A 19,663-nucleotide genomic window follows, 5' to 3' on the forward strand; every position below is an offset into this window, starting at 1 on the left:
ATTTCAAAATAATACTTTTTTAGTACCATTTAGGAAGTTGATGAAAACTTCTGTTTGATGCTTAATAGCATCTTCTTTAATAATGAGACTATATCTGTTAGTACAATCACACAACCATGTCCATTTGATTAGCAACAAGTTCTATCTCACAGAGTCTGAATGACACAGTCAAATTCGGTAGGGATTAATCTCTGTACTAATTTTGAAGAAATATTTTATTAGCAAGACAATAAACAATTTTAAACAAAGTTAGGGAGAGAAACTAAAAATTCTTAAAATGATACTTGTATGCTCTCATTTTATAAATTGAAACAATCATTTTGGGAAGCAATTCTACTTACAGAAATGTAGGAAAAATTCAAATTGTATTTAAAAACTATATACTTAAATGTATTCAATACAAGATATGTAGAATATTAGATAAATAGATATATTTGATAGTCATAATAGAAAAAAAACAAAAACACGTGACCAAGCCTATCCGTGGATAAATGTACAATATTTGAGTACATTTGGTGAATATGGTGCACAGGTATGAAAAAATACTTAAGATGTAATGGTAAGTGAAATCGGACAACTGAAGATGTATACATGTTTTGAGTACATCTTTGAAATCATGGAAAATTATTCAAAAATCAAATTGATCTTTGAATGTAGAGTAGTATGATATTTGTTTTGTCTGTTTTGAAAGTGATATTTAATCTGGTTAATGTAATCATTCAAGTGACTAAAGAAAGAAATTTATGGACTATTTTGTTACTTATAGGTGACTCTTACAGGTGACTATATGGATGACATCTCATTTTATTTTGTAAGAACTTGATGAGATTATTATTAAGTCCATTTTAAAGAATAAGAAAATTTGAGCCAAAATTGGGAATGAGATCTACTGAAGATCATACAGGTAGTTAGGAGAAGAGGTAGAACCAACCAAAAATTGAATGACTTTACGCTCAGGATTTTTCCTCTCTACAATGCTTAAACACAAATGAGTAACTCATATTTTTAAAGGCACACTTGGTTACAAACTATTAATATTCTTGATATCAATTCTTTTCTTGATTTGTAATACCCAAATGATCTCTGTTAATCACAGAACCACTTAAGAAGCAATTCTCATCTCTTTGCTGTTACTTTTTTAGTAGAGGAAAATATAATTATTTAAAAAGCATAGAGGAAAACCAAAGCCACAAATGAGGACACAGGATAAAAACTAACAACTGATGCAAGTTAAATTATTAGGAAACTTAAGGTAAACAGTGACAGTATGTATTGTCTGATTGAATTTAGTCCACTGAATTTGGTTTAGACTAACCAACGGGAGAACTCCTGAAATGAAGAGATATACTATGCTAGTATATATGTTATTATGTTAGCAGTTCTGTTGTATGTTTGGATTTAGACTGAAATGACACCTATCACCCAGCATTCTTTGACAGGTTTGTGCAGCTGTTTATGCTACTGACATGATTTCTGAATTTCTTCTGACAGTATCACCATCCGTAGTTGTTTGTCTTCAATGTTGGTGATATTATTTATGACTAATGCTTGGGTAATGTTTTTCAATATTTCAAACTCTACTTGTATGTTCTGAAAAACAAAAATCAAATAATATTTGTTTTTGTATTTTTACTATACAACGCACAGACAGAAAACTTCCCAAAGCATCTATATAGTTTATTGTATAATGATATGGCGAATACCCTTGTAACCATAAGCCAGGTGGGTAAAGAGACCTTTGCCAGCCGCCCCAGATACCCACTGATGATCCCATCCTTATCACCATGCCTCCCCCTCATTACTTCTCAACTTTTACAGAAAACACTTCCCTGCATTTTAATAGATTTATCACCCAAGTATTTATCCTTAGATTCAATACTTCAACTTTTTATTTTCTTGTCGGTTGTATTTTTAAAGTTCTCTTTTAATCTTCAGGTTTCTCCTCCATCCCTTTCTTTTCCTCATAAATTCACTAACTATAGGCCATTTAATCTGCAAATCCCTCCAACTCTGAGAAGGGCACATGAGAGAAGTCTGGTAGTACGGATTGCAGTGAGAATGACCCATATTGTAAGAAACACTGTGGGTACAGTTTACTGTGTCCATTTGTCCTGTGTATCTCCTCCAAATAGGTGGCTGCCTCCTGAGGCTTGACCATTTTCAAATTCTGTCTTTTACAAAGACTCTAGGTGTTTTCTACTTTTCTTTCTTTCATGTGGAGATGTGAAATATCTGTGTGTCTCTCTTTTTGTGATTTTAGCAGCAAGTTGTGCTAAATACACCTGACCTTACATCTTATATCTATATCTCTTCAATTATTTTGACTGTCTGAAATTCATCTCCAGTATCCCCTGAGTTCTTATGGATTGATAAAATTATGTTTATGCCCTTTATCTAGGAGTGTAAACTTTCTTAAGATATAAAATCCTTGGTTCACATTTTCTTCTCTTGTGTTCTTAAGTATATTCTTCATCCTTTTTGATATAAATTTTTACTGCCAAACTGTCTGATGTTTGTCTATTTTTCTTTGCCCTATAGGTCATTTGCTTTTATTATTATTATTATTATTCCTTAAGTTCTGGGGTACATGTGCAGAATATGCAGTTTTGTTCCATAGTTATACATGTGCCATAGTGGTTTGCAGCACCCATCAACCCACCACCTACTACCCCTCCCCTAGGTCCCCACCCCCAAACAGGCCCCAGTACGTTATGGTCCCCTCCCTGTGTCCATGTGTTCTCATTGTTCAACTTCCACTTATGAGTGAGAACATGCGGCATTTGCTTTTCTGTTCCTGTGTCAGTTTGCTGAGCATGGTGGTTTCCAGCTTCATCCATGTCCCTGCAAAGGACATGAACCCATCCTTTTTTATGGCTGCATAGCATTGCATGGTGTGCATGTGTCACATTTTCTTTATCCAGTCTATCATTGATGAACATTTGGGTTGGTTCCAAGACTTTGCTGTTATGAATGGTGCCTCAATAAACATATGTGTGCATGGGTCTTTATAGTAGCATGATTTATAATCTTTGGGTATATATTCAGTAATGGGATTGCTGGGTCAAATGGTATTTCTAGTTCTAGATCCTTGTAATAGCCACACTGTCTTCCACAATGGTGAAACTAATTTACACTCCCATCAACAGTGTAAAAGTGTTTCTATTTCTCCACATCCTTTCCAGCATCTGTTGTTTCCTGACTTTTTAATGATCACCATTCTAACGGGTGTGAGATGGTATCTCATTGTGGTTTTGATTTGCATTTCTCTAATGGCCAGTGATGATGAGCATTTTTTCATGTTTGTTGGCCGTATAAATGCCTTCTTTTAAGAAGTGTCTGTTCATATCCTTTGCACATTTTTTGATGGGGTCGTTTTTTTTCTTGTAAATTTGTTTAAGTTCCTTGTAGATTATGGTTATTGGCCCTCTGTCAGATGGATAGATTGCAAAAATTAATTAGAACTTATAATTTTATTATTTAAAAGCCTCCAATGATATTGCATTGCTTGTAGAATTATGGAAAAATTTTCTGCATGATCTAGAAGGCTACACATCACCTGAACTTCTGTGGACTCTTACACTTCCACATATAAATGCCTTTTAATATTCTCCTGCCCATCAAGAATATTCTTAAGCATACCACGCCCTTTGAGAATTTTCTCATTCCAATCACTCTGTTACATTGTTCTTCATAGTGCTTGGCACTATAATAAATTGTCTACTTGTTTATCATTATTATTATTATTATCAGTATTATTTGTTTCTTATAAGCTTCATGAGAGCGGGGACATTTTACTCTTTGTTGTTCCCTGTATCCTAGGGTTCATGGAATTCCCATCATATAACATAAATACTTACTCAACAGATGAATAAATCTGGGTTTGCACTAAGGCTAACAGGCTATCAGTTGAATAATTTCACTATAGGTTAGTTGGCAGGATAATTTAAATTAATACTAGAAATCAAAACCAAAATGAATTAGGAGGAATAATTTTGTCTGGATCAGGATATACTTGACCAATGAGGGCATTCTAGGTTCTTCCAGTGATCTGCTTTGTGAATTTATCTGTCACTGCACGTGTGTGGTAGCAAGCCACTCTGTCAGTGAATGTGTTACTTCCAACGTTCCTCACCTTTGCTCGTTTTACATTACTACAAGCAGAAAGAAAGGAAATAAAAGAGGAGGAAGCAGTAATTGAAAGGAGGTGAAAGAGAACATGGAAAAGCTAAGAGCAAAGAAAAGCATGAGAAAGGGAACATGGAAGATGGAGAGAGCCCATCAGTTACCAGTCATACCATTTGCCTTGAGGTTAGGTTGCTTATTAGATGAAAAACAGCTGAAGCTGACTTTTCTCTGTGAAGAGCCTTTGTGGGGAGAGATCTCTGTGGGCTGAGTTACTATTATTAATCAACTTGACTTTTCTTCAAGTCATCATATTTTCTGACTCAAATTTTCTCAGGCTTTCAACCTACCAAAGAGTTTCTTAATGAACTAAATAGACAAGATGTGTGGGTGTATCCATGGCTAATTTAAGTACAGTATATGGAACTTTATCATTCTTGTTTTTTTTTTTTTTTTCTCAAACTAATAACACCAGTGCACGATGAGGGAAATCTACCTTGACTGCAGAAATATTCATATTTTTTAAAACATGAGGGAAAATACCTGCATAAGAGAATTGTTGATCCAGATGTAATTGCCAACTTAGCACAGACAAGTGCTGAACTTACCAGTTCTAGCAAATGATATTTTTAAAACAGTGATTTCTTCTGTTTTATGCACAGGACAAAAGTGGAGGTCATGCTCATATAACGTTCAATGAAAATTCTAGTCAATTAAAATAATGTTAAGAAAATAATAATCTATCTGATTTCTGAAGTCTCTTTGAAAACTGTAACATGTAAATAGATTAGTCTTTAACTAAAATTAAATCAACTGTTTAATATTAACTTGAATTAAATGATCTTGAGAAATTGTATGACTTTACAGAATGCGAAAAGCTAGGCATCTGATGAATTGATAAGATTGCTAGCATGATGGGTTAATGCACTAGATGGCACTCATTGTATGCCTTTTATGTATTATAAAATCAAATTTAGTGTGGAAAAATAAAGCACCTCACACTTGAAATGTTTTTTATCAGGTATACTTTATGAAATTTCTTTGATATGTTATTTGTAATTTCTTATTACTGTTTTTCAGATCATCAGAAAAAGAATTAATTATAGTCACTTTGATATTAAGTGAATTTTAAATTGAAAAATATAATTCCAGGATTTTTTTTTAACCTAAAGAAACTAATTTACTCCAGGCAAGATGCAAAAGTATTCTACTACAGAAGGATTATGTGATTCAATTCAAGTGAAAAGTTCTATACCAATTACATGGTTTTCCATGAACTTTACTTATCAAAAAGATTAAAGTCTCAGAAAATAAATAATTTTTTTAGATTTTTTTTAAACAAAGTCTAAACCTTAAAGCATGAAAGAAATTTTCTGCTTTGCAAAATTCTTTCCTTGTGATTTTCAGTACACAAATTGGGAAAGTGGGAGGAGAAATAAAATCTTGTTGTTTAAGGAACAAAGCAAGACTATAAATAAGACAATTTTCAAAATAAACAGTTTCTGTTTAAATTACCTTTAGAGGGAAGCTTCAGTAACTACTGTTTTATTTGAATATAAGGCATGCAAAATCATTAATACTATATATATACACACACACATATATATAGCATTGCTTTAAAAACCTATATATAATAATATATAATGGCAATACTATATGTATATTATGTAAGAACAATACTATATGTGTTATGTATACATATGTATACATATTTATAATATGTGTATATATAGTATTGCTGTTTAATTAATTTTAAAGTAAGGATATATATTAATTTTAGGTATAAAGTATATATAAAATATATATACATTTTAGGTATACAGTATATCTATAAAGTATATACCTACTTTAAAATTAATAAAATATTGATGTTGGGGTCATTCCAGTTAATTATCAACTGGTTGGTTTAATTTCAAATTTTGACATAACTAATTGTAAATTTTTTGTTACATTCAGAAAGAAACAGAATGTTCAGGGTACAGTCTTTCTTACCTAAATCAGACATTGTAATAGTGAGTAAACATTATTAGTGGGAGCCTGCTTCAATTATTTCAGTTTAGGAGTGGTTAAGGTTTGTCCTTAAACTCAGGACATCCAAAGGCCCATAATTAATTACTTGAGAAAAACTCAATACACACAATGGACTGGGATATATGAACTTCCAAACAGTCAATAAAATGTGGGCATGCGTGCACGCACACACGGGTAACACTGCGTGGGATTTAACCACCATGTTCTTTCTCACAAAGAGTGAGGTAAAACCCATAGGTTCGTACGAAAGATTAAAAAATTTTTCTGTACGAAACTCCTCCATGAAAAAATAAGTTGTACTTTCAGGAGGGGTGATGGTGGTGGTTGAAAAGAAGGGGAGATACTGCGATAATGGTTTTAGAAGAGGAGTGAAAGCAAGGAGGAAGAGGAGTAAAATCGGCAGCCATATCCACAGGAACATTGGACCTTGTCTTTCTGGATCAGAGATCTCCCTGATAGGCTGTTCTTTCTCTGGTCAGTGTTGCTCCTAAATGAATCCACACTCATTTATGTTAGATGGATGGTGAAAAAATAATAAATAAATAAACAAGTTCAATGCAAAGACTAGATCACCCCTCTGTCTCTTTCTCACTTGCTTTCTTGCTGTCTCTCTCTCTGGAATTGCTCAGTTTTCAGTCTTTAAAGTACTTATTTTTATTTTCATGGTTTATATTTTGGCTACTGAAGGATCTGGGCAAACATTTCAATGTCCACTGAAAATGTTCTCTACAAAATTCACTCTTTCATGAGTTACAGAAATGAGAGAAGAAGTTCTAAAAGATACTCTAGGTTTGAATGCTACCTAAAGAATTCCTCCAATACTCAGAAAGCAAATTCTATAACCATTTCCTTTCTCACATTACACTGCATAGGGTTCTCCCACTTTCCACAGTGCTACATTAAGTTGAGGTTAACTTCCCAAAATAATGTATCTGTCATGTGTAGGCACACTATAGGGCACAGCGGAGACCTATAGTGTATCAACTTTTCTATCATTTTAAAGAGTGTTCATTTTGTGTATATTATCTTTTGAAAATAAAAAATATTTAAGATATAAGGACCGTAAGCTCCTTTCTGCAAATTTGAAAGTATTTAAGTATAAGAAATGGAAAGAATGTACTAACTTTATCTTAGAGATTGCTTTGGTTAATCATTTTGTTTGCATTTTGAAACATGTACAGTTACATCATTCAAGGTAGTTCACAAAATTAAAATTTGCAAGGTAAGTAAATAGGTCAGTCACTCACATTCCTAGAAGATTATTTATTATGTAATAAAGGCCTTTAATTTTTGATGATTTACATACTTTTCCCCACACAGCATTATTAATTAAAGGGTGGGATACCCACATAATTTTAGTTTTCAAAACTTTTGTATGTTAGGTTAATTTAATTTTAGGTTTCATTTATCATTAGGAAGAACCAATGGACATGAATAAACACATACTGTGGTTTAGGATGAAGGTCACGGACTAAGCAACGTGGGTCTTTTTGCAGAACCATATTTGTATGAGAAGGACATTTTTCTGAATCAAGATAGAAGAGACAAATCTCCCTGTTGGCCAGATTTGGCAGCAAGAGTGGGCATTATAGTCACCTCATTATGCTGTGGTCTCTACCTAAGACTGTGGACTGTATTAGTGGAAAACATTTGGTTCCTAACTGATACTGAGTAGGTCTCTGGGTGGGTCATCAGCAGCTGAATAAGGAGGTGGGAAAATGTGATCAAGATAAGGACAAGTCTTTAAGGTGGCGATCAGGGAGTGGATGGGGCATGTAGGGAAGAACCCATCCTACATTCAGGGCACTTACATCTCAGGCTGATTTTCACTTGTCCACCTTAAGGATAACAAAAATAGATAGATAGATAGATAGATAGATAGATAGATAGATAGATAGATAGACAGACAGACAGATGATAGAAAAATAGACAGCTACATAAACTGTGAAAGACTCCGCAATCATTTTGCTTAAGGAAAAATTTACCTCTCCCTTGTGGCATGAAACACGCACTCTTTATGCATTACCTAGTGAGAGGCACTTGCTTTGCTCCTCAAATCCTTTGTCGTCATCTTTTTAGAGTATCCATATAAGTTAGAAATTACTTGTAGTTTAAGGATGAGAGAGCTAAAACCCTAAGGAATTAAATGACAGAAATGGATCTTTACCTAACAAAATGTCTAATGTAAGATTAATTTAACATGCAGAAAAACTCCTAGAGCCAGTATTTATGCATTTAAATGTATAGGAGCTGTGGCTCAGGGAGAAGCTTCCAGAGTGGGATGAGGTTAAGTTGGGGCTCAGGATGCTGAATGTAAAGCTGGGATTATAACAGCATTCAGTGGGGTTGGGCATGAATACAAGGGTGACATATTCCCTGAGGGTTCTACTTTTTTTTTTTTTTTAGTAGCAACACACACACACACACACACACACACACACACACACACACACACACACAATGCCCTAAAAGAAAAAACAAAAAAGAAGGTATAAATGAGAGCTAGAACAGGAAAATGTCCCAGGTAGTGATGAAGTGCCATGGATTACGTATAAGATTGCATTATTTACTGTAAATAAATTCAGATTTCTAAATGTTGAGCTCTTTCCTCAATGGAAATCTATAGCTCAGTTAAAAATCATGATGCTTGGCCGGGCGCGGTGGCTCAAGCTTGTAATCCCAGCACTTTGGGAGGCCGAGACGGGCGGATCACGAGGTCAGGAGATCGAGACCATCCTGGCTAACACAGTGAAACCCCGTCTCTACTAAAAAATACAAAAAACTAACTGGGCGAGGTGGCGGGCGCCTGTGGTCCCAGCTACTTGGGAGGCTGAGGCAGGAGAATGGCGTAAACCCGGGAGGCAGAGCTTGCAGTGAGCTGAGATCCGGCCAGTGCACTCCAGCCTGGGCCACAGAGCAAGACTCCATCTCAAAAAAGAAAAAAAAAAATTCATGATGCTTTCATTTAGTTTATCGACCTCACAGGATGGAAGTGGGGGCAATGCAGTCTGGAGATATAAAATATAATATAGAAATAATCTGTACAGCAACCCCGATGACACAAGTTTACCTAAGCAACTACCCTGCGCATGTACTCCTGAACTTAAAATAAAAGTTAAACAAAGTTTTAGAAATCCTCCAAAACTATAATTCCACCTGATTTTTTATGTTGTAGAAAAGCTCATGTGCTTTTGGCACATTGATTTTGTATCCTGAAACTTTGCAAAGATGCTTATCAGCTTGAGGAGTTTGTGGGTTGAGACGATGGGATTTTCTAAATGTAGAATCATATCATCTGCAGAGACAATTTGACTTCCTCTCTTCCTATTTGAATACCTTTGTTTCTTTCTCTTGCCTGATTTCCCTATGTTGAACAGGAGTGGTGAGAGAGGGCATATATGTCTTATGCTGGTTTTCAAAGGGAATGCTTCCAACTTTTACCCATTCACTATGATACTGGCTATGGGTTTGTCATAAATAGTTCTTATTATTTTGAGATATGTTCCATCAATACCTAGTTTATTGAAAGTTTTTAACATGAAGTGATGTTGAATTTTATCAAAGACCTTTTCTGCGCCTATTGAGATAATCATATGGTTTTTGTCATTGGTTCTGTTTATGTGATGGATTTATGTTTATTGATTTGTGTATATTGAACCAGCCTTGCATCCCAGGAATAGAGCCAAAACTATCATCAGAGTGAACAGGCAACCTACAGAATGGGATAAAATTTTTGCAATCTACTCGTCTGACAAAGGTCTAATATCCAGAATCTACAAGAAACTTAAACAAATTTACAAGAAAAAAACAAACAACCCCATCAAAAAGTGAGCAAAGGATATGAACAGACACTCCTCAAACGAAGACATTTATGTGGCTAACAAACATAAGAAAAAAAGTTCAATATCACTGATCATTAGAGAAATGCAAATCAAAACCACAATGAGATACCATCTCATGCTAGTCAGAATGGCAATTTTTAAAAACTAAAGAAACAATAGATGCTGGCGAGGCTGTGGAGAAATAGGAATGCTTCACACTGTTGGGGAGAATGTAAATTAGTTCAGCTATTATGGAAGATGGTGTGGCAATTCCTCAAGGATCTAGAACCAGAAATACCATTTGACCCAGCAATCCCATTACTGGGTATATACCCAAAGGAACATAAATTATTCTACTATAAAGCCACAAATATTCACACGTATGTTCATTGCAGCACTATTTACAATAGCAAAGACATGGAACCCACCCAAATGCCCATCACTGATAGACTGGAAACAGAAAATATGGTACATATGCAGCATGGAATACTATGCAGCCATAAAAAATAATGAGATTATGTCCTTTGCAGAGACATAGATTAAGCTGGAAGCCATCATCCTCAGCAAACTAACACAGGAACCGAAAACCAAACACCATGTTCTCACTTATAAGTGGGAGTTGAACAATGAGAACACATGGACATAGGGAGGGGAACATCACACACTGGGGCCTGTCAGAGGGTGGGGGGAAGGGGAGAGAGAGAATTAGGACAAATATCTAATGCAAATCAAAACCTAGACGATGGGTTGATAAGGGCAGCAAACCACCATGGCACATGTGTACTTATGTAACAAACCTGCATGTGTATCCCAGTACTAAAAACAAACAAACAAACAAAAAACCTCACATGCAAAAGTTCAACATTGGGTAAAATTCAAGTTTCTCGTTAGTTTCTCAAAATATTTTCTTGGAACTGCCTTAATTCTACCCAAATAATTCACACTGATGAAAAAAAAATAAATCACATCTGAAAATTTAGTCACTTAAATTATTCTTGGTAGTAATTAAAGTATTATCATTGATAAATAATAAATTGTTTGAAACTGAAAAACCCTATAGTCACTTTTATAATCTTTGTTTCCCACCATTGAGAAATAGTAGGTTACGTCCAAGCTCTTAAAAAATATTTAATAATAATACATTTAAAAACTAGAAAATTACCCAAAATAAAAAGTTACCTCTTAATGCACAAAGTAGCACAAAACGAAGAGTGAAGCACTGCTACATGGTCCACTACACCTGATTACATCTGTAAATAAGGATAGTGTTTAATTAGCAGCTTTGTCATATAGCTATTGTTGCTTAAGTATTTTTTAATTGTTGAAAGCTTATTGTTTTTTTTTTTGAAGCGCCTAAATCTTTGCCTTCAAATTTGAACTTTTACTGTTGACGTGATTAACCAGCTCTCCAAATAGATTCTCCAAAGATAACTTTTAAGCTAGTCACATCCAGTTAAGCACACATTTCAAATTAGTACAGTAAAATTACCAGGAACTCAGGTGTTTGCAGTATGAATAGGAGGAATGAGTCAGGATTAATAAGAAGCTGACTACTATAGAAGTGGATGCTCAGCAGAGCAAATTCAAAGGTAGAGAGAACTCCTGATCTTCACAGGATAAGTGGACCTGCCTGGGAGATTGTCAATGAACAGCAAGCTTGCTATTTCATTACTCATCCGATTAAGATTTCTTTTCCTCTGCTCCTTTTGAACTCTTTTTTATTTTTGAGATGGAGTCTCACTCTGTAGCCCAAGCTGGAGGGCAGTGGCACGATCTTGGCTCACTGCAACTTTCACCTCCAGGGCTCAAGCGATTCTCGTGCCTCAGCCTCCCAAGTAGCTGGGATTACAGGTATGCACCACCATGCCCGGCTAATGTTTTGTATTTTAGTAGAGATGGGGTTTCACCATGTTGCCCAGGGTGGTCTCAAACTCCTGAGCTCAGGTGATTCGCCCACCTCGGCCTCCCAAAGCACTGGGATTACAGGCATGAGCCACTGTGCTAGACCTCATTCCTTTTTTAGTTGTGAGAAAAAACATAGTAACGCAACTTGTGCAGTTGTTTCGTATGTGCTAAATTTGGACTTCAGCTATCATTGCCAAATACAATTCATCAGGATGAGATACAATATTGAAGTATAAGAAAAATGATTGCAAAAATGTAACAGTAAGAAGAAAACACATATAAACACCCTGTATGTGATATAATCCAATGTAGGACAATAAATCTATGTGTACACATAATATGCGTAAAAGTGGCCAATGTTAAAATTGATTAACATCCCATGATACAGACTCAGGGGAATGTATTTCCTTTTACGCTTATATTTATTTTCACAGTTTTTTTTTTTTTTTTTTTTTTTAACAGTGAGCATATATCGTTTTCGTAATCAGAAGAAAATCAATCATTATTTTAATTGAGAATAAAGTTTCAATTAATGTTGTTTGTAGGATTTAGTATTTTCATTATCTTAATTTTAAACTATCTTAAATAATCGTTGTCCCATGTTGTAATTATTTTATCCTTATAGTAGCACACTTCCAAATATTGTATATTTGCTACTGTGGATTTACACTGAAACATCACTAAATGAAAAATGCTGCTGATTGCTGTGGTACATTGGAAGTGTCATTTGACAAGCAGATAATTTATTTTGTGTCAGAGAAAAGTTTTTGTTCTGTAAAAACTTCCTTTCTTGGAAAGAAAAGGGAAGGAAGAGTGTTACGCCTCACAGCTGACCACTTTGCAGACTTCTGCACCAGCTTGGAATCAATTCCAGATCCTTGAGTATGGAGCTGTTTATGGTCTGGAAGCAATCTCTTTTTCGTAAGGATTTCTCTTTTCTCCTCATATAAAATGTACTTTTAGGCCGGGCGCCGTGGCTCACGCCTGTAATCCCAGCACTTTGGGAGGCCGAGGCGGGCGGATCACAAAGTCAGGAGATCGAGACCATCCTGGCTAACACGGTGAAACCCCGTCTCTACTAAAAAATACAAAAAAATTAGCCGGGCGAAGTGGCGGCGCCTGTAGTCCCAGCTACTCGGGAGGCTGAGGCAGGAGAATGGCCTGAACCCGGGAGGCGGAGCTTGCAGTGAGCCGAGATCTGGCCACTGCCCTCCAGCCTGGGCAAGCGAGACTCCGTCTCAAAAAAAAAAAAAAAAACAAAAAATGTACTTTTAAAAGTTATATATCCAAATCCCCTACCTACCACGATGTGAACAACTTTCAATTTAATCAAATTACTATTATAATATTTCAAGGAGGGAGGAGTTTCAGTATTTTATTTTCATTTATTTGCCATATAAAAAGAAATGATGGGCCGGGGCACAGTGGCTTACACCTGTAATCCCAGCACTTTGGGAGTACGAGGTGGGTGGATCACCTAAGGTCGGGAGTTTGAGAGCAGCCTAAGCAACATGGAGAAACCACGTCTCTAGCAAAAATACGAAATCAGCTGGGCGTGGTGGCAGGTGCCTGTCATCCCAGTTACTCAAGAGGCTGAGGCAGGAGAATGGCTTGAAAGCGGAAGGCAGAAGTTGCAGTAAGCTGAGATCGCGTCAGGGCACTCCAGCCTGGGTGAAAGAGTGATACTCGAAAGAGAGAAAGAGAGAGAGAGAGAGAGAGAGACAGAGAGAGAGACAGAGAAAGGAAAAAGGGAGGGAAGAGAGAAAGAAAGAGAAAGAAAGGGAAGAGGAAGGAAGGAGGGAAGGAAGGAAGGAAGCGAGGGAGGGAGGGAGGGAGGGAGGGAGGGAGGGAAAAAAGCATCCTCATCACATTCTTGTTCCTTCCTTTTCCTTAAGCAGTGCCTTCTCTTATTCCCTTCCCTCTCCTCCTCTCCTCTCTTTTACCCCTGACATTAAAATATCTCTGTAATTGAGGAGACTCCCTCAGAAATGCACTAGGTAGGGAAATGTGCACACAGCATCATCTCTTATCCTGACTGGCCTACTTGCTTCCACTGCTGCTTACCCAGAGTCCGTTCTCAACACAGCAACCAGCGTGAATCCTTCAACAAGGGCTTAGTAAACAACAGTCCATGGGGCAAATCTGGCCCGCGGCTGTTTTTGTAAATAAAGTTTTATTAGAACACAGCCACACTCATTCATTTATGCATCATCTATAGTTGCTTTGATGTAACTGTGGCAGACCGGAGGAGTTTCAACAGAGAACACGTGGACCACAAAGCCTAACTCTCAATATCTGGCCCTTTGTAGAAAATAGTTTTAAATTCCTGCCTAAAACCTTGAGTCATGATCAAGTACCTCTTCTGCTCAAAACCCTGCCATGCGTCTTGGAGGAAAAGCCAGAGTCCTTGCAGTGGCCTATCATCAGGCCCTGCGGGAGCTGTCCTGCCTTGTATCTCTAAGCCCATCTTCAGGTTGCTCTTCCTCCTTCACTCCATTCCAACTATGAAGATTTTCTTGACCATGTCAAGCAAGCTCACACTGTACGGACTTTCTCCCAGCTATTTCTTCTAAGTGGATACTCCTCTTGTAGATTTATAAATGCTAACATCCTCACTTCTGCCACGGTTTGCACGGTATATTCACAAACACGGTGAATAAATAAGCATCTGCACACACAGGATCCAATCGGAACTCTTTTCTGGTAACAACTCTGCCATTAACTAATTCCACTCTCTTGGGAACACAAACACTGCAATGCTCTGGTTTCCTTCTCGATGAAGTACAACGGGAAGATTTGGTGTCTTTTCAGTCCGTAAATTCTTTGAGTTTCTGTTCGTTGGTCAACTATCAAACATATAAATCAAGGTGTGTTTCTAAACTTCTGGATCTGTTTTACAGAGGATATAACTATGATGATGAAATTAAAATCCCCCCAAAAAACCCTGATTGTTCTAATGAGTATACGATACTATTTCTGGATGTGCAAAACAACCCACATGTTTGTTTCAGTTGCATGTGTTTGCTTAGAAACTGATCATTTCTATTGATGAGGAAAAGCAAATGTTTATCTGGTAGACAGAAGGATGGCCAAATATGTATTTCTTCAAATATTTCTATAGGCTACTTGCCACTTGTTTCATTTACTCTTAGTCTCTGGTAGGTTGATCATAATTTTTTTTAATTAGGTTTTAAAAATTCTTCAGAAAATACAGTTTTTCTGTACAAAGTTATACATTTATAGATAATATATTAAAACCACAAGCTGCTTTTAGAACTTTAATTTATATATAAGCTGTTTGATTTGCTCTAAACCAATGTCTCATTTGTCAAATTAGCAACGTGTATGATATGAAGATTCCTCATGTCAGTTATAATATACATTTTTTTTCATTGATTTAAATTTGGTAAATATTGACTAAGTGCTCAGTACAGTGCATAGCACACAGTTTTGTCTTGGAAACAAAATGGTAAACTTTCTTGTCTTCCAAAATACATTGAACATCTCTTGTAACAGGAGAGTCTACCAATCAGAAGATGCCCTTAGTTCTTTCCTCAGTTAAGGTTCTCTAAAATGTTTTCAAGTAATTCATATCCACCATTAAACTGGAAGGGATCCTAGGAATAGTTTAGGTGTATTTCTGACTATTCAGATCAGGAAATTCTGGCCCAGATATTCAGTGTGACTTTTCCAAGTTCACATATTTAGTTAGTGCTGGAAAATAACTAGAAGACAAAACTCCTGTGGTTAGGAGAAAAGCAATCTCAGCTTCTTAAGGGACTGGATATTGAATTTACATTTAATCTGTAGCTACATAAATCTGCATATGCATTCTCTCCCAAAGACTAAGTGCCATGAATTGTCAATTATACATACAATAAGCTTTTTTAAAATTATTGTTTTTACAACTTTGTCTTTATTCTTCCTTGCAGATTTGCTAAGTGTCTATGCCATGTGATTCTGCTATTTGCTTCTGATTTAGCATGCTGACCTGACTCAAAATCAAACTGTAAATACGGGCTTCAATAAAGAGTACATGTAATAAGTAGGTTGCAGAGTACATTGTGAAAATGCCCATTTAAAAAAGTGATGTTACTAAAGGCATGACAATGATGATAAGCCTCGTTGCTATTGTGATAAAGATAAACTTGATATGGTTGCTGTTACTAGTGTAGACTGATGTGCCTAGAAGAGGTCATCAGCCCTGTATTGGTGATTTATTGCTGTTCATATCACATTGCAAGCTCTAAAAATTCTCCTGTGTCACTGCTAGAAACGTATTACAATCAAAATAATTTCTAGCAAACTATTGAAAATGGTTTATTCCCCAGGGATTTTTTCTAAAGATGTCATTTGAATCACCAGTCTCCCAATTCTACTTATAGAATCTTCCACTTTCTAACTCTGTTGGCACCCTCTTATTACTTCCTATGGTCAATTTCTCTGCCCATTAAACAAAAATTCATACACGCTAAAGAATGCCATCAAGAGGCACGAAGTCAACACACCTAAGAGTGAATCTCCTTTAAAAATCTGTAGTTTTCTTCAACTTCCGGAGAACTGTTGTAGAGAGTGATTGTCTCTTTATTGCTATTATCTGAACACAATTCGAAAAACTTAGTTTTTAGGGAAAAAGGCCATTTGGCAGAACGCATTTACTCATGAAAAGTAATTGTGGTCAGACATATTTTGCTTATATTACTGGCATTCATCTTGAAGTTCTGTAAATATTTATAGTGAATTTAAATGCATGTAAATACTGTATACCATTTCAGCAATTTAATAGGATTCATTTATAGGACATGAAAAAAAATGGATTTAGCTGCTGCAGTTCAAAGAACCAAAGATATTTTCATTTATTTTCAAATGTGTATGTTTCAGAATAGTGAGGTCCACATGGAGAGAGAATGTGTGTGTGTGTCTCTGTGAAGAATGTACTTTAGATGCAAAGTTTTAGATGTTGGTATTTGAATGGGATACAAAATTGGGAACTTGGAATCTGGATTAAGACATCTTTCCTATCCTTGGCATTTTAATGGGAAAATAGAAAAAAAAGTATAGAGTTTTAGGACCATAATAATTGTCCTATTTTTCACTTCATTCTGCCTGTACTAAATAGTCCTGAAGACTATATTTATATAAATGCACACACACCAACACACATGTGTAAAATATGTATATTCATTCTTGAATAAATTGTGATAAATCCTATGATTAGTAATTTGAGAAATATTTTAGTTAGAAAATTAATTGAGGGCGGGCAAGATGGCTTATGCCTGTAATCCCAGCATTTTGAGAGGCTGAGGTGGGCGGATCACTTGAGCTCAGGAGTTTGAGACCAGCCTGGGCAAAATGGCAAAACTCCGTCTCATATGACACCATTTGGTTAACATGTGACATTTTAATATGCACTTTGCAGTCCCAGTTTTCTCAGTATATGATGTTTACTCTATTTCAAGAAAGAAGTGATCAATTAAGTAATTGGAAAAGTGTATAATGACTAAAGCAAAATTGAATGAGTTACCTCATATAGCAACATGATAATAGCAACATGATAAAAATGTTTTAACAGCTTTATATATAATATATTGCCAAGTTCTCGCAAGAAAATATGTTAATTAGTGTCATTATACCCAGTTTATGGATGAGAAAATGAGACCTAAATAGATTAAATTAATTTTGAGGATTACACACCTAGCAAATAGCAATGTAGCTACTAATCCTGATTTAAAATTTTTGCATTTTCCATTTCTGCCCTGCTACTTGATACTCAAAAGGATTTTTGTTTTTTGGGATTTTTTTGACAGAGTCTCTCTCTGCCACCAGGCTGGAGTGCAGTGGCACAATTTTGGCTCACTGCAAACTCCACCTCCCGAGTTCAAGCCATTTTTCTGCCTCAGCCTCCCGAGTAGCTGGACAGGCGCGCACCAACATGCCCAGCTAAGTTTTGTATTTTTAGTAGAGACGGGGTTTCACTATGTTGGCCAGAATGGTCTCGATCTCTTTACCTCGTGATCCACCCGCCTTGGCCTCCCAAAGTGCTGGGATTATAGGTGTGAACCACCGCACCCCGGCCTACTCAAAAATATTTTAAGATAAATATTTGACAAACAATAAAAGTATACACTTGAACTTTTGCTAGGATGAAGTAGGGGACATTCAAGAAAACATTTTATTGAGAAAAATTCTATAAACCAAGTCTTAATGTTACTTGTGTGTCTAAATAAGATTAAAAGTCTGACATCAAGTGGCTAAAAATTCCATGAGAAAACTAATAAATTTACAATTAATAACACTACTGCTATGTAACTAGTGTTACGTAATGTAACATATAAAGTATATAAATACAAAGCAAGTAGATAATAATTTGGTGAAAGAAGATTAAGTTGGGATGTTGAGGTGCTAAGATTTTCTACACAATGCATAAAATTTTACATTAAGAATGATTACTAAGTTGATCTATTCAAACAAAATATTTTTAAATAGCTAACCAGATACTTCATAAGGTGTAGACACTGAATTTCAATATCAGGCATCCAGATCCTTTGTCACATACTTTTTTAGCTGAAGTCAAAATATTTCCCTATTGAACTGAATTTAAATTACCTCATGCACAACCTTTAATATTGTTTTTAATATTCAAAAGTTCTGTTCCTTGCAAGACTGGAACGTGTGTGCACATGCTCTTATATTTGTGGGTCTGTGTGTGTATCTGTGTAAATGCAATGAAAAGAACTATAGAAGTTCTTTCTAATCTAATCTGAATTTAGTTCCAATATCTACCATTCTGCATTAGCAAATAAATTATTTTCATTTTTATGGTGGGAAGAATGCATGTTTTATAGGTTATAACCTGGAACTCAGTTGAAAATCTTCACCTTAAAGTATCTGGATCCCCCATGTCTACAAAAGGCAAGGCTAAGTTTAAATGATTTCCCAGCATAGAAGGGGGTCCCGGTGGGCATGGTGGGTGGCTTCTCACACTTTGTAGCCTGCACAGGATGGACTCTGCTGCCGTCCATGGCTCCAGACATCCAAAACACTGGATTTTCTCTGTCAGTCCTAGTGTGCCAAGTTAGCACTGCAAGCCACTATTTATTTTAAAAAGCTGATAATGACCATAGTATGGGGAGTGCTTTCAGTGATAAATACACTTGAAAAATGCCATTTCCCTAGTTGTCATTTTTGTCTTTTCAGTATTACATAATAGCAAGCATATTCTAGGGAAGGAAAATGGCTAGGTGTTTGTAATATATGTCACTCAATGTTTCCATTCCCATCACGGTGTGGAATGTTTAATTTCTAAACTCTAAGAGCTTAATGACTACTGGTTATTTTCTCTTCTCTACAAACATTACCTGTTCCAGTTGCAGTTCATGGAATTCTGCCCATATAATAAACAGTAATAGATGAATCCCCCTCAGGGTATTCTCCATTTCTTGGTTGAACAGATAATTTCTAAGTTACTTTTCCACTTAAGATAATATGATTTTATTTGGATACTAGGGCTGCCAAATGTGGGCTTGCAAAGTTTTTTAATTGCAGTTAGTTTTCTAAAGTAATTCCTTTTAGCAAGGCATGCCCTTATCTCAATACTTATCCTTAACCCCACCATTAAAATGCCCTCAGAGTTACTAATTGAAGTACTATTGGACAGAATATTACATTAATAGGGAGAAGATTATGCTTCAGGAAAGAGACAAGACTGGGGGAAAATTAAGAATAGTAGATACTAGTGAAGAATTTATATCTAGATTGTAATGCTATCCTAGAATGTCCTGATG

This window comes from Papio anubis, chromosome 11 (assembly GCF_008728515.1).
Source record: "Papio anubis isolate 15944 chromosome 11, Panubis1.0, whole genome shotgun sequence".
Classification (NCBI taxonomy): domain Eukaryota; kingdom Metazoa; phylum Chordata; class Mammalia; order Primates; family Cercopithecidae; genus Papio; species Papio anubis.